General features: G+C 36.7%; 1 pseudogene; it reads left to right on the top strand.

The window, feature by feature from the left end:
• The first annotated feature begins 16,709 nt into the window (after positions 1 to 16,709).
• Positions 16,710 to 16,929, top strand: LOC128115844 (phosphatidylinositol N-acetylglucosaminyltransferase subunit Y-like; annotated as a pseudogene).
• Positions 16,930 to 17,161: the final 232 nt, after the last annotated feature.

Genomic DNA, 17,161 nt, shown 5'->3' with positions numbered 1-17,161 from the left:
TTTTTCCAGATCCTTATAAAAAGTATCTCACAATTATGAATTTGAACCAAATGAATGACATGACAATTTAGCTCATGATTAAACAAAATCCTGTGCAGTACAGATTTTCCTTGAACCAAATTATATTAGATTACTTGTGGATTTGCTAAAATGACCTTCAAAGGACTTGAGATATCATGGTATCTCTTTCCTTGCTCTCCCACTCTGTCCCTGTTCCAGCTTGACCCTCCCATTTCCTTATGTTCTCATCTCTCATCCTTTTCCCTCCATTACCCTCTGGATAGGCGAGACAGTTGTTTAGCTTAAACTGGTTAAGGGGCCCCCAGGCAGTGGGATTGAGATCTGTCACTGGTGCATGAGTGGGCTTTTTGGAACCCAGTGCATATTGTGGGACACCTTATGCAGCCTGTGTGCAGTGGTGAGGGGCTTGGACCTGCCTCAACTGAATGTACCAGGCTCTGCTGAATCCCCATGGGAGACCTTGCCTTGGAGGATGTGTGAATGGGGCATGGGTTGGCAGGGGCGGGGGTGGGGGGGAGGCTGGGGAGGCAGGACAAGGGAGGAGAGGGAGATCTGGCATTGGTATGTAAAATGAATAGAATGTTTCTTAATAATAAAAATTAAAAACAAAAAAACAAAAAAACAAAAAACAAACCAACAAACAAAAAGACTTGAGATAATTTATAATTTCACAGTTAATTTTTAAATAAAACAAAAACGTCTCAGAGTAGGAGTATGGAAAATAATCTACATACTTCATTTCTGAGTTGGGCTTTAAACCTGATTAAAACTTCTATACTTCTATCATTAGCTCACACTATTATGGAATTAACAGGTCCATAGTAAGTGTTTACATTTACATGATACATTTGGACTCCCACCATCCTCATGCAGTAGTTTAATATCTATTTCTGAAACAGCTTAGGAGATATCAAGCATCCAGTAGTAATATTTCCTATGCATTATGCAAATATAGACACTTCACATCAAAGAAGGCATGGAACTGAGATCTAATGAAAAGTGAGAAACTGAGCTAAGCAAAGCCAAATGAAATTGTGTTGGTTTTGAAGATCTAATAACAATGCCATCCAGTGTTAAAACTCTCAGCACTCATTCTGTATTATATTGTAACATTTGGCTAAGTATACAATGACATATATTTGCCAGTAGAGACTTATGGATACTTATGCTTTGTCAAATATTGAAAGATAAAAAGAAAAACTCAGGTAGTAATCTAGATTGGTCATGACATACAATAGACCTTTTTACAATAAATAACACAATGATGAAGATCAATGACAACAACCTGATTTTTTCTGAAGTGACTCGTAAAGAAACTCTCTTTAATATGAGTTTTTTTAAATGGCTTTATAATCTACTTTTACCAATATTTTTAAACTTCCAAGGAAAAAGTCAATTTTCTTTAAGGGTGTGGCCACTGGTAAAGCACAAATTGGGCTTTATGGGTTTTAATAAAAGGTGACACAGAGTTGGGTGTGTAAGGAAGGGAGATAAATATGAGAGGTGTTGGGAGAAAGGCAGGGATATGACCAAATACATTCTATGAAATTCTCAAGGAAAAAGTAAAAATGAGGGGTAAAACAACCTTAAAGAACAGCTACTCATCAAAAACCTGTGATGTACTGTGGGGTTTTTAATGTTTGGAAGGAGAATTTTCAGGAAATTCCAGCTGCAAGATCAAGTGATTCAATGTGTTTCAGCAAAACAAAATAGAAAATCTAGATTTAAAGAGAGGTATTGATGCAATAGATGGCTACATTTTGTGTAGAAATGCAATCATACTACCCATTCAAGTGCTTCCTTCTAAACTGTCTGCATGTCTCTGCTTCTTGCAATTGTAAATTTGCATTTGCTGAATCTCAAATTAGTTTGTTTCTTTATTGCCTAACATGTTATAAGCACTCAACAAAAAATGTCTTAACCTAAAATGCAGTATGAGGATATTTTCAAATAATTTTTATGTTAAATAATTGGGGCTTCAGTAATTTAACTTCTGTGTGTGAGCCAAGTATGTTGATTAACTCATGTCTGCACCACAACAGTTACAAATAACAATTCAAAACAACCTATGAGAATTAACTAGCAAGTTCTTGAGAATTTTAAACACATGGGCATCAATAGTATGCTTCTGAACATGGGTAGAGCACTAACCCATTTGAATTCATTCCAATTAAGTTGCTGGTAAAACACATTAAAACATTCATAATTATTGTATAATGGTATCCCTAAACTTCAAATAAGCAGGAATAAAGATAGCCTTTCATACTGACTTTGCAATTATTTAAACAATCCAAAATATTATATTTGCATTATTAATATATGAACCCAAAAGACTTGGTAGTAGATGGATGTGCATAAGGCAGTGAATACACATAGGAAAAGTTGATAGCCAGGGATAAATAGGATGTGAATCTCATTGCATCAGTATTGTTTAAGTCTAGTTACATGTAGCATATCTTATATATGCATATAATTTATTACATATGTGTAATTATATATTTGTATATTGTACATATAGCTTAAATACAGGAAAGTTTTTCTTTCCTGTGTAAATAAAGTGCTAGAGGATGTTTTTAATGATCAAATAGTAAAGCCATGATTATCAGAAAGACATTTTCCTGAGATAACGTGTTGCTTGGCTACTGTAACATGACCTTCATTCTTATGGTCCGAATTAGTTTCTACGGTTCCGATAATCATCTCCAGGTTTTAAAGAGTAGGGTGATAGGGAAGAAACAGAAATTCATGTACCTCTCCCCTATTAAGAGACTCCTGAAATATACAAGACACTTCCAGTCACTCTTCAATGTTGGAAACAATCATATGCTACCTTCTAATGCCAGGAATGTAGGAAAATGGTCTTTAAGAATGAACTCAAGGTTATGTTAATTTTAGTAAAAGAGGACAGTATATAATTGGTAGGTAGCTAGTAATATCTAAAATGCCTTCTTGGGGGACAAGAGAAACATTAAAGGAAATTTTCCTCAAGCAGCAATCAATTAGTTATCTTGTATTCTTGACACATCAATGATTTTCATAGTTCAGCATCTTTAATTGATATTTACTATTAGCTTTAACATTTTCCAGGATGTAGAAAATCACTATGCTTGTAGAAATCTGAATGTGTTTCATTTGTACTCTATTTTATTCTATTCTGTCACCTGTTTTATCTATCTATCTATCTATCTATCTATCTATCTATCTATCTATCTATCTAAATTGTTATTTGTAACTGCTATAGTGCAGACATGAGTTAATCAACATACTTGGCTCATACACAGAAGTTAAAATTCTAAAGTCCTACTTATTTAACATAAAAACATAAAACATAACATATACACATATATATGATGTGCTGACATCTTATCTTCTAATATTACTTTAAACCCTTTCTCAACAAATCATCCTACCTATCTACCCAATAAAGAGCATAGCATCCACAAATAATATAGCTTATTTCCAAAATGGATTCTGGTAGACATTTCAATACACAAATTATTGTTTTATTTTCTAAGTGAGAGAACTGATCATCTCACCTAGAATAAGGATATATTTAGAAATAAAATAGTGAGTGTGTAACACTGATGGCACTTTTGCACAGCTGCCTTCTGCTTCTTTGTGTGCTTTTCCTCTCCTCTCTTCTCTCCCTCAGCCACCTTCTCCAGGTTTCTGCATGGCTTGGCCTTTTCTGTTTATTGCTCAAAGAAGCAAGAACTGTTGAGTATGATACATGACATATTTGGAAAGGTAGTAAATATTTAATACATGATATGGTAAATAATGTATATAATTTAGCAAGAAACAATGTAAATATTTCATGGACTGCAGTGCAGCTGTTAAGTTGGAATTAAATCTGTGAGCCTAGAAAAAGGCTGTACTTCAACTTGTATTTTTTTCTGGTAAGAGTACTTGCTGCTCTAGCTTCTAATGTCCCCAGCTAAAGGAGAATGGTTGGCACTTAAGAAAAATAAAATATTAAAATGGCTCAAAAACATTAAAACTATTTAGAAAATATCCTCACAGTTATTCCACACACAGTGCAATCCAATATTAATCATGCTATTCATTATCCTTTTTATCTTATTCATATCGCTTATTCATTCTCTTTATATGGTCAATGACTTCAGCTTAAAATTTATCTTCCCTCAGTTTATTTTTGCCAACTATAATAGATCGGTCTATATATTGTCATCTTCTCATTTCCATTGTGTAAAGAAACACACTGCAGATACTCTCCGTACTTAACTTTTTCATTTAAGGGTAGGCAAAATGACCCAGCTTGGAGAAATGTCTGCTATCAAGCCTGATGATATGACTTTGATCCCTGAATCCACATGGTAGAATGAAGGAACTGACCCCCACAAGTTATTTTCTGTCTTTTACATACATGCCGCCACATACTCACACATATCTATATTCACAATATAAATTGATGTAAAAAATTAAATCCACTTAACAATACAGCTGGGAAGCCACCCATGTAACTTCATATATTCTTCTTTCTTTTACACTATTCCCCAATACCCCATCAGAAGTAATGTACCATAAGTTATTCTACGATTCTAACAGGAATCATTCAAGATACTTAGAGTTATGTATTTACAAAAAAGTGCTATAGAACACAACTTATTTGTGTGTTGTTGAGCATGTATTTTTAGAATGAATTTCTATAAATGACGATGTACTGCCTAGTCTTAATTGACATATCTACAACACAATGCATATATCCAAGGCTCAGGGAGCATCACTGAAGAAGTGATGGAAAAAGTTTTAGAAGACCAGGATGTCTGCTAGGAGGTAGTGTCTTCCATATGGAACAGGAAGTTGCATCTACGAACTGTCAACATTATGGTCACCTAAATAAGATCTGTATAATGACAACAATTCATATGCCAATGTGGATTAGAGAAATATCAAAAGGAAACAAATCTAGACGAAGAGTCACAGGCAATAAATTAATGACTGCTGAGAGAGGGAAAATCAGTCTTCTTCGTAGCAAATGGTTATCCATAAACACACCCACACCTACCTACCCACCCCATATATATATATATATATATATATATATATATATATATATATATATATATATATATATACATATATATGCAACATTATATAGACCCAGTAATATATATATATATATATATATATATATATATATATATATATATATATATATATATATGAATTTGTAACAATATACATAAGAAAATGTCATGAAGTTGAGAGGAAGATGGGGAAACATGGGAAGTGTTGGAGGTGGAGAGTATGCAAGATGAAATGATGTAAATACAGCATTAGTTCAATAAATTTTTTAGAAATTAAATTTACATTTAAAAATTGACTAGGATACAAAGATTAACTATGAGATCTTCTTGAATTTATCTGTTCTTCCAGATGGCGAGAGAGAGGAGGGTTTGTATGAGCGAGAATTGTTGAGACCAAGATTGGAAAAAGCACAGGGACAAATAGCCAAACGAATGGAAACACATGAACTATGAACCAATAGCTGAAGAGCCCCCAACTGGATCAGGCCCTCTGGATAAGTGAGACAGTTGATTAGCTTGAATTGTTTGGGAGGCATCCAGGCAGTGGGACTGGGACCTGTCCTCAGTGCATGAGCTGGCTGTTTGGAACCTGGGGCTTATGCAGGGACACTTAGCTCAGCCTGGGAGGAGGGGACTGGCCCTGCCTGAACTGAATCTACCAGGTTGAACTCAATCCCCAGGGGAGTCTTTGCCCTGGAGGAGATGGGAATAGGGGGTGGGCAGGGGGGGAGGCGGGGGGTGGGTGGGAGGGGGGAGGACAAGGGAATCCGTGGCTGATATGTAAAATTAAATTAAATTATAAAATAAAAAAATACAAAAATAACCCAGGAATTGAGATTCAGCTTACCAGTTTGGTTTTCTTTAAATGTAAATGATAATTTCTATGTCAAAGAAGAGACAGGGCTTCTCCATGTAGTTTTGGTGCCTGTCCTAGTTCTCAATCTGTAGACCAGGTTGGCCTCAAACTCACAGAGATCCGCCTGGCTCTGCTTCCTGAGTGCTGGGATTAAAGGCATACACCACCACCACCCAGCCTGTATCAGTTTTCTAATAGCTTAATTTGGGGGCTCAAGTGCTGTCTCAGAACAATTTTGGACCTCATGTGCATGTAAATAAACAAATGTGGCAGTGTACATCTGTGACCTCAGCAGTGGTTTGGAATATGGAGACAGATAGACAGCCAGTCTAGCCAAAATGACAAACTCTACATTCTGTGAAAGACTCTCAAAAAATGTGTTAGAGAACAATAAGGAACTCAGCTTTTACTTTTTACCTCCACATATGCATGTGCAAGCATATCCACAAAACACATGTGTACATGTACACACACACACACACACACACACACACACACACACACACTAGAGAGAGAGAGAGACAGGCAGGCAGAAAGACAGAGATTTCTTCAGCATGAGAATCAAATAGATTGGTTTGGGCTCAACTTCTACCCTTTTCAAGCTGTGAGATACTATATTAGTCACACTACCTCTCCTGTTTTCCATTTCTTCATATTCTAAACAAGAATTACAACAATATTTATTTGTAGATTTAATGTCTAGTAAAGATTAATTACAACCGCTGAGATTCCAAATATCCTTAAATCATGGAGATGATTCAGATGTGTGGTATGTGAAGAAACCTCCTTCTGATGACAGTTACTTTGGAAATTTCTATTGTGTAACTACTGGTTTCTTTCCTTCAGTGAATTAAGGAGGCCGTCAACACATTTATGGTCCCTCAAGTATTTCATTTATAGATATTTACTTAATCTAGACTTAACCTCAAAGCATATGGTAAATTCAGATGTTTGGTTGAAGAAATGGCTAGTGAATAGAGTACATGCAACACACTTAAATTTATATCTTTAGTTAGGAATCTGAGATTATTGCTGATAGCATTTTAGTACTGTCAATTTCAACCATATGGAAAATAGTCTATAGCTTGTTAGGAGCAGGAAGATAAGACAGAAGAAATTCAGTAACAATATTGCTCACAAATCATAAGGAACTTGAATTCACGTTATTATTCATATTTTGCCTTTATGGCATGCACTGGTTTTTAAAGAAACTAACTTGATTTGACTAACTTGAATGTAAATTTTAGCAGCAGTTACATATCATATGTTCTCAAGAGACCTTGATACTAAGTTGATTACAAACAGCTGCACCATTCAATTGCCAATGAAGTGTTATTCAAAGGACAATTAAAAGCAAAAAGCCCATATGTAGATTTCTGCCCTATATCCCTTGCACATTTCAAATGCTGATACTGTCTGACCTTCAAGCCATGTAACCATGTATTTTACTATAGTAATCAAAAATTTGGGACGTCATCCTTGAGGTTAAGTACCATTAAATTTCTGTGAGAATCCATTAGAAGGAGAAGAGAAAAGTGAATTCAGTTTGTAGAGATGTCAAGTATATGTATAATAACAGCAGTTATATAAGCATAGAGCTTTGAGTCCAGAGGGCATTTTCCCCAAATAAAGTGCAGTAGATAATGTTGAACGCAGTCATGCATGATACATTTGTTAATGCAGACACTAATGTTCAATGGTTTGAAAATTTTTAATGAGAAGTCTTTTCTTTATAATATAGTCTTTGAAAATAAGAATGTAAAATGGATATGCACTTTTATCTGTATGCAGCTCCTACAAGAAAGTAGGAATAGTATCTCTCAGAATGTGGGTTTAGAGAATTACATGATGTTTGCCCATTGATTTGATTTTTTGCATTTTTATGAATATTATGCCATTAATATTTTCTATCCAATTAAATCATGTGTCAGATGCCTTAATGCTAGAAATCATGATTAGTTAATAAGTAAAGTCAACAAGCCAAGAATAAAAGCATCCAATAGATTCTAGGAAGGAAGCAAAAAAATTTTCAGAGCAAATAATGGTAGAACATTATTTAAAATGATCATGCAGGTATGCACAGAAGTGCCTTAGAAGATGATGTGTAGCTGAAAGTTTTCCTGTGTTTCTCCTGGTCCACAGCCGCTCAGACCCAAATAAACACACACAGGCTTATATTATTTTTAAACTATGGCCATGGCAGGCATCTTGTTAGCTAGCTCTTATATCTTAAATTAACCCATTTCTATAAAGCTATACTTTGCCACATGGCTTATGGCTTACCAGTATCTTTACATCTTGCTTCTCTTGGCAGCGGCTAGCAGCGGTTCCTCTGCCTCTCCTTTCTCTTCCTGTCTATCTATTTGGATTTCTTGCCTGCGCCTAAGCTGCCTAGCCATAGGCCAAATGGCTTTATTTATCAACCAATCAGAGCAACATATATTCACAGCATACAGAAAGACATTCCCCCATCAATGATGTCTGAATGACAAGAAGCAACCTGGCAAATGCCCTTATAGATAATCCCTAAAGGAGGGTTGAAGAGCAAGCACTAAGGCCCTGAAGTGGTTTTATATCATTAACTAATCACGACATTTAGAAAACTGCACAATATCAAGTCAGTTAAAATTTCAGAATAGGTAGCAGAAGAGATCATGAAGTCTCCCCATCAGAGTAAATGATTTGCAATTGATGTTGTCTGGAGATAGGAGAGCCAGTTTACTTTGAATATCAAACCTGATAGACTACCAGTGTCTCAGTGGAAGGTCCTAAACCCATATATACATTGATAGCACTAAGTGAACTCATTTGTTATTTGGGAGGTGTATATTAGAAGATTTGGAGGCAAGAGAGTGGGGTCTAGATTTTGTCAAAACTCATTAAATTCATGTACAGATTGCTCAAACAATAAATAAAAATTAAATGAGAGAATGGCTGACACTAAATTAAACTGAAGAGTTGAGGGTAATTTAACTCAAGGCTTGATTGTTAAATATTTCCAATTTTATTCGAAATATATTTAATAATGATTTCAAAGATTTAAGCAAGCAAACATTAAACACTGTTGTACTTAAATTGTTATAATAAAATCACTCTGGTTGCTTTGCCAAAAAATGGATTTTGGTATGCTGTTAGTGTCAAGGGAACAGAAAATATTGTGAAAATCCTGATAAATGAAAAAGAAATCTGCCTGTGTAAAGTATAACAGTGGATACAGAGAAAAACAGACAAACTCAGAGGTGTAATGAAGTAGGAATCCCAGGATTCCTCATAGATTAGATGTATGTACACTTTTGCCTATATGCATGGAAATTCTGAAGCAAAGGGTAACACAAATATCTTCACATTTTCTGTCCCTGGTTCAGTGTTACAGTTGCTTTTCTGAAAGGAGTAGACTTGGAGGAGAACAAATTTGGAAGTTTTTAAAATATTTAAAATCTTTTGATTGGTTGATAAAATCAATGGGCATTGATGGAGGAATGTCTTTCTGTATGCTGTGAATATATGTTACTCTGATTGGTTGATTAATTGTAGCAACTCACTTAAGATATTTACAGGTTATTGCAGTTGTCCTTGGTTTCCTTCTGAAATTAAAAGGTAAGTTCAAGGCAAGTGAGTCAGCCCAGCCTGGTAGATTCAGTTGAGGAAGGTCCAGTCCCCTCTTCCCTGCACCAAGGCTGAGCAAAGTGTCTCAGCATAGGCCCTAGGTTCCAAAAAGCCAGCTCATATACCAAGGACAGGTCCCGGTCCCAGTGCCTGGGGGCCTCTTAAACATTTCAAGCTCATCAACTGTCTCACTTATCCAGAGGGCCTGGTCCAGTTCCATGGGGACTCCTCAGCTATTGGTTCAGTGTTTATGTGTTTCTGCTAGTTTGGCTATTTGTTTGTCCCTGTGCTTTTTCCAGTCATGGTCTCGATATCTCTTGCTCATATAATCCCTCCTCTCTCTCGCCAATTGGATTCCTGGAGCTCCACCTGGGGTTTGGTCATGGATCTCTGAGGTGGGAATGGGGGTGGTTTCGGGGGGAAAGCTGGGGGGTGGGAGGAGGGAGGACAGGGGAATCCATGGCTGATACGTGAAATTAAATTAATTATAAAATAAAAAAAATTATTTAAAAAAAGATACAATGTACTTCAGAAACAGCACTTGGAGTAATCAAGCTGGATGAACCTGGAGGATGAAAGCCTCCTCCCTGAGGACTAGCTTTTGTAGCATCCAAAGGGGCTAGGCAAGCTGCTAAGGGAGAAAAGCAATCAATATCCTTACTCAGCTGTGATGCCTATGAACCACAGCAACGACCAGGATGACAAGATATACCCAAAGTTACAACAGTGGTGCATATATCTTGAGAGTTACCAACAGCTGTGTAATTGGACTTAAGGCCCACTGAATAGAAGGGAATTCATGCCTGGTGTTAGAAACTCAGTCATCTATTGATAAACATTGAGGCCATTGACCCTAGAAGAGAACCCATTACTCCTACTTTCCTAAGCCATTATGATTAATAACTGCATTATAAATACTTGTCTTTATAACAACAGATAATTGTAGCTTTTATCCCTCACCAAAGAAGCGTCTTTTGCAGCAGATATAGATCATTGGAGAAACACATGCCTGGTTAAAATACAGAGAACATCTGACCAATGGGTATTGAATCCTAATTGATAGCTCTGAAATATAACCCCTATATTCAAAATACAGAGAACATAATGGAAGAAGGGCCAGAAATATTGTAAGAGCCAAAATAACAGGACATCTGCTATGAGATTTGTCTTCTATATAAGACAGGGAAGCTGCATTCATGATTTCTTAACAATATGGTCACCTACACAAAACTTGAATAATGACTATAATAGTTGACATGTCAAAGGGGTTAAGGGAAATCTCACGAGGTTCTACCAATAGCTGAAGAGCTACAGGCAATTAATGACTGCTAAAAGAAGTCTTCTCCAGGGATGATCTCCCAAATGTACAGGCCTAACATCATATACATATAAGGAACACTAAATGTACCAAGCAATTTCTCTCTCTCTCTCTCTCTCTCTCTCTCTCTCTCTCTCTCTCTCTCTCTCTCTCTCTCTCTCTCTCTGTGTGTGTTTTAAATAAGAATAATGAAACATAGATTATGAATTTTGAGAGGAGAAAATGGGAAAGGGTTGGATGGAAGAGAAATGATAGAAATCAGCACACATATATGAAATTTTAAAAATAAATAAAATAAAAAAATGCCTATGAGAAACATAAAACAGTAAAATACCATCTTGGACATAAGTATCTTGAATCCAGGAAAAACATACATTAAAAATGAATTTCCATATAGTTAGAAACTGTTGCTGTGGAAATTATTGAAAGCATCAAGATAGTGCAGGCAGGAAACGTACAGAAACCGAGAATTACATCTTAAGGCATCAGAATGTGATAGAGATAATTTAGTAAAGAAGATAAAATATATAGATAAGGATGTACTCAGAAAGTTAAAAAAAGTTTATATAGTAGAAAATAAGGAAAATGATGTAAGAAAGAAGGGATGGTAAAATACATTAAAACCTGCTGAGAGGTGGGTGAAGATGAAGAATCAAAAATGCTTATTATTTTAATCAAAATAAAGAGCTCACTTCTCTTGATGAGGATGCTCTTCAGTTAAATGGTACCTCAGGGTCGTTTTGATTTGCATTTCCCTGATGACTAAGGATGCTGAGCAATTCCTTAAAAGTCTTTTCGCCATTTGAGATTCTTCCTTTGAGAATTCTCTGTTTAGCTCTCTAACCCATTTTTAATTGGACTGTTCGTTATTTTGATGTCTAGTTTCTTGAGTTCTTTATATATTTTGGAGATCAACCTACAACTCCAGAGAAGCTAGCTTACAAGGAAGACCGAAAGTGGGATGCATGGATCGTCCTGGAAAGGGAAAATGGATGAGATCTCCATGAGTAAACTGGGGATAAATGGTAGGCAATGGAGGATAAGGTCAGGATGATGAGAACATAAGGGAACAAGATGGTCAAGCTTGAACAGGAATGGAGTGGGAAAGTAGTGAAATCGATGCATGATACCATGATAGAAGAAGACATCAAGGGGATAGAGAGAAACCAGGTGCTAGGGAAGTTCCCAGCAATCCCCAGGGATGACTCCAACTTAGACTACTAGAAATAGTGGAGAGGGTGCCTGAACTGAACTGGCTTGCCCCAGTGATCAGATTGGTGGATACCCTTACTGTCATCACAAAGCTTTTTTCCAGCGACTGACTCCAGGCACCAGGCAGAGCTCCAGGATTCCAGCTGGGGAGAGAGAAGAGGGATTCTATGAGCAAGTGCATCACGATTGTAATGGGGAAACCTGCAGAAATGACCAAACCAAACTAGTGGAAATTCATGAAAGCTGGATCAATGGTTGTGGAGCCTGCATGGGACTGGGCTGGGCCCTCTGCATGGTGAAACAGGTATGTAGCTTGATTTGCTTGGGGGACCCCTGGAGGTGGGATTAGAATCCATTCCTGGTGCATGAGTGTGCCTTTTTGGAGCCCACTACCTATGATGGGATACCTCCTGCAGTCTTGAGGCAGGGGGGAAGGGCTTGGATTTGCCTCTACTGGATGTGCCACCTCGTGGGAAAACTTGCCTTTTTGTGTGGGGGGGAAGGGGAAGGGTGGCTGGGGGGGGCGGGAGGAGGGAAGAGGGGAATCTTTGATTGGGGTGTAAAATGAATGGAAAAATTTTCTTAGTAAAAAAATTACACTAGCAAGAATTTAGACTACAAAAATAAATTTTGTAAACACATATAGTAAAGAATATCAGCTTAAAATATGCTGTTATAATCATAAGATATAAATTTCCAGTAACCACAAAGCAAAAACTTAAATTATGTACACAAAAGGAATAAAAAAAATGAAAAGATACCATTAGAGGAAATAATATACTCTGGAAAGAAAATAGCAAGAGAAGAATAAAGGGACCCAGAATCTACAAAATCCTTACAAGAATTTTCCAAAATACTAATAATATGCCCTGATAGATAAGTAATTATCTTCACTGTAAATGGAAAATTCCCTTCATTAAAAATATAAGAGTAGCTAAAAGCCAAAACAATCAAAACCCAGCTATATACTGTCTACAAAAGTTTTAATTCCATTTAAGGATAAAGAAATGTTTAAAGAATATAAAAATTAGAACCAAATGAAACAAGAGTATGTATGCTTACTTTGCATAGAGTTCAGAAAATAACAGTTAAAATAAAAATGAATCTCATAATTTAACAAGAGAGTAGTCTATCAAGAGGATAAAACAATTATAAATAGATTTATCCCTCTGCAGTGATGAGAAATTCTTTTCAGGATTGTCTCCTGTGGATCCCAAAATGATAAGGTCCATTTTATAAAGGGTTTTTTTGTTGTTGTTGTTTATGTACAATCTACAATCACACACTTTAACTCCATCTTCAGAGTTCTTATAATATCGAATACTGGCAAAGACATGTAAATTGATTTTTAGTTCTTACACTGTGTTATTGAGGGAGTAATGATCAGAAAAATATTCACAAGTTGTCTTAGTTCTATTGCTGTGAAGAGACAACATGACCAAAGCAATTCTTATAAAGGAACTCATGTAATTGGGGTTTGCTTACAGTTTCAGAGGTTAGTCCATTATCATCATTGCAGAAAACATGGCAATGAGCAGGCAGACATGGCTCTGGAGAAATAGCTTGAGAGTCCTACATCTGAATTGGAAGGCACCAGGAAGAAAGACATACTGGGCCTGGCTTGAGCTTTTGAAGCTTTAAAGCCCACTCCCAGTGACATGCTTCTTCCAACTGTAGGCCATACCTACTACAAAAAGACCATATGTCCTAATCCCTGTCAAGTAGTGCCACTCCCTAAGGACCAAGCATTTAAATATATGAGCTGATGGAGGCCATTTCTATTCAAAACACCACATAAGTCTTCAGTACATTGATAGTTATATTGTTCAAATATTTTTATACTGTTAATTGAATCTATGAATGTGAAACACGTAGATATAAAGGACTGACAGTATTATGTGATTTTTATGCATACAAACTTATGATAAATGTTAATTTATAAATAATGTCCAGTAAGAATTTAACAGCCATAACCAGTAAGAAGATATAATAACTGTAAAAATAAACTATAGTAAAATTGTAAGAATTGTTGTTCTTTTATTTTGGAAATATTTAAAGTATAGGTTTATTTTTATTTTGTGTGTGTGTGTGTGTGTGTGTGTGTGTGTGTGTGTGTGTGTGTGTGTGTAATTTGCCTGCATGTATTATGTGCACTGTATATGCCTGGTGTCCACAGAGATCAAAAGAGAGCATCAGATGCCCAGGAATTGGAGATATGTTTGGTTGTAAGTCACCATATGTATTGCATGTTGGGAAATGAACCCAAGTCCTCTGTAGGAGCTACAAGTGCTCATAACCATTGAACTGTTTCTCCAGTCCCTTTGGAGACATGATTAAGTATAATAATGAATACTGGAATACAAATACTGTGATACTATCCCAGTTGCTCTGGTAACTCAGAAGATTGCTAAGTGACTAAAAGGCCACTAGTGCACAGGTGCAGGATTTCTCTGTGAACAATGAAAGTGTTTCAGAGCCTGTTATTCACTGTAGTTATATGAAACAGTGACCAGGAAAAATTACACTGAATTACAGACTTTAAAATGATTAAAGTCAGCTGAGCCTGGTGGTATAGACCTATAATCCCAGCTACTCATGAGACTGAGACAGAAGAATTTCAGATCCAAGACAGTATAGGGTACAAAGTGAGTTCAAGGCTAGCTTAGGAAACTTAGATAAAGCCTGTATTGAAATAAAATAAATGAATAAAAATATCTGTAGATGTAATTCTGACCGGTTTTATTAAATAAGAAACATAGAGCCAAATGCAGAGTTAAAAGCCCAAGAGATCAGAGCAGCAGCCAAGAGCTAAGACCAAGACTGCCTTCTTACCCCTCACTGTCGCTGTTGTCCTTCCCTTCAAAAAGAGACCTACTTCCTGTGTTGTAGCAGGAATCTTAAAAGTTCTTATTAATAAAATCAAACCTGGGGCCAGTTATTGGGGTGAAATGCTGGATGGTCAGAGAGACAGAACAAGCCACAGCTAACCTCACCTGGCCAACTTCTCAGCTGATCTTGTTTCCTCAGACTGGAAGCCTCTGTGCCCTCATATCCGAATGGCTCTCAGCTGAACTGTGCTGCTAGAAGCCTGAAAGCTTAACCAGCCAAATGCTTCTAGTTTCTGGTCCTCATGCCTTATATATCTTTCTCTTTCTGCCGTTACTCCCTGGGATTAAAGGCTTGCTTTTTGGGATTAAAGGCGTGAGTCACCATGCTTGGCTGTATCCTTGAACAGATGGATTTCTGCCTTTGGAATGCTAGGATTAAAGACGTGAGTGCCACCATTTTCTAGCTTCTGTGTCTAGTGGCTGTTTGTTCTCTGACCCCAGATAATTTTATTAGGGTGAACAATATTTTGGGGAATACAATACCACCACACTGTGTGTCTGTCTTTTTATTGACTTTCTGTTCTGCCTTCTCATTGGTTGTAAACCCAACCACATGACTTCCTTGTCACTGCCTGTCTATACAGACCTCTAGGTCTCTACAGTTGGTATTGAGATGAAAGGCATGTGTCTCCATGCTGGCTGTATCCTTGAACACACAGAGATCTGCCTGTCATGTGTTCAGGATTAAGGGTGTGTGCTACCACTGCCAGACTTCTGCTAAATGGCTTGCTATTAGCTCTGACCCCCAGGCAACTTTATTTATTAACCTTACAAATAAAATCACATTTCAGCACAAATAAAATCTCACCATGAATACCAGGGATATAGATTAGTAGCAGAGTACTTCCTTAGCATGCATAAAGTCCTAAGTTCAATCACTAGCACTTCCAAAGGGGGGAAATGGTTATAAAAGGTTAAATTTATGTTAAAGTTTTTACCTCATTAAAGTAAGAACAGATAGAACATTAGGAAGTAACCATGCATCCACAAAACGATATTTTCACTGCACTTAATTGATCAAGAAATGAAAATGTTAAGAAGGGTTAGAAATATTTTGAAAATTCAATTGGAAGACTACACTAGAACTAATGTGCATGTGTAGACTTCATGCATCTTCAGTAGACTTCATGCATCTTCAATGAGGACGAGCTTTCCTTTTAGGTGCACCAGGAACATTGTAAAAGATCGATGACTTGCCATATGATGATAGAATTCATAACGTGCATCCAAAGTCATTATGAAGATTATTTTTTTTCTAATGGGAAAATATAATTAGCTTAAAAAGTAACTATAAAAGGAAATTAAAAAGTAGTTCAAGAATTTTCCTAGCTCCTGGACAAGGAAGGACACTATGACCGAAATTCTGGAATTATTTTATTCCAAGTGCTTCGGGGGACATGTATGCCCTCTTTGGCATCTGGTAGTTACTGGATGTGACCAGATCACATTTTGTGGATCAGATTAAAACAAGAGCCTGGAGGAGCCACCCATACCTTCCACCTGGTGTTATTTGAATTCCTGGTGTGCCTTCTCTCCAAAACCACTTGGATATAAAACATAGACATATGAATTCATTAACTAATAACTGGAAACAGCCTATGTTGTTTTAGATGAGATACTTGATACAATGCCACAGGCAGTGAAATGAATTAATCAAAATGAGAACCTAAGGAAACAGAGTATCACTAGATTATAATTTAAATAACAAATTATCTTAATATTATTTTCCTTTTAAAACAGGTGATTTGGAAGAAGGGATGTTTCTTTCTCTGCCTACCAGAACTACTTCTGTTCTGTTAAGCTCTTTAGCAGGACTGTTATACTCTGCTTCTGTGAAAGACGCTTCCCATAGTGCTGAGCTTATCACTGGGATGCACTAACATAAGCACTCTTTGCTTTTACACTCTGATCTTGATGGTGTATATGTTCTTCCACCTTTGATCCTGGATGAGTCTTAAACTCTTCAGGTATAATTAGTGCAACCAGAGTCAAGACAGTATGTGCATTCACAGTTGGTCACTTGAAGTTTTATACTGACTTTCCAAATAATCAGCTCAGTCAATGATAGGCCTTCAGCAGCCTCATGAAGATGTATTTCCCTACTTTCTTTGTTTATTGTCTTATTCTTGATTTAATCTCTGTCTGGCCATTTGTCCTGGTTCCAACTCATACAACCTCATGTCCTTTTGTGCTGGGAAGTGGCCATGTT

Source organism: Peromyscus californicus, unplaced genomic scaffold, assembly GCF_007827085.1.
Source record: "Peromyscus californicus insignis strain IS unplaced genomic scaffold, ASM782708v3 Scaffold_10__1_contigs__length_136768540, whole genome shotgun sequence".
In the NCBI taxonomy this organism is placed as follows: domain Eukaryota; kingdom Metazoa; phylum Chordata; class Mammalia; order Rodentia; family Cricetidae; genus Peromyscus; species Peromyscus californicus.
This window is presented reverse-complemented; position numbering and strand designations above follow the sequence as displayed.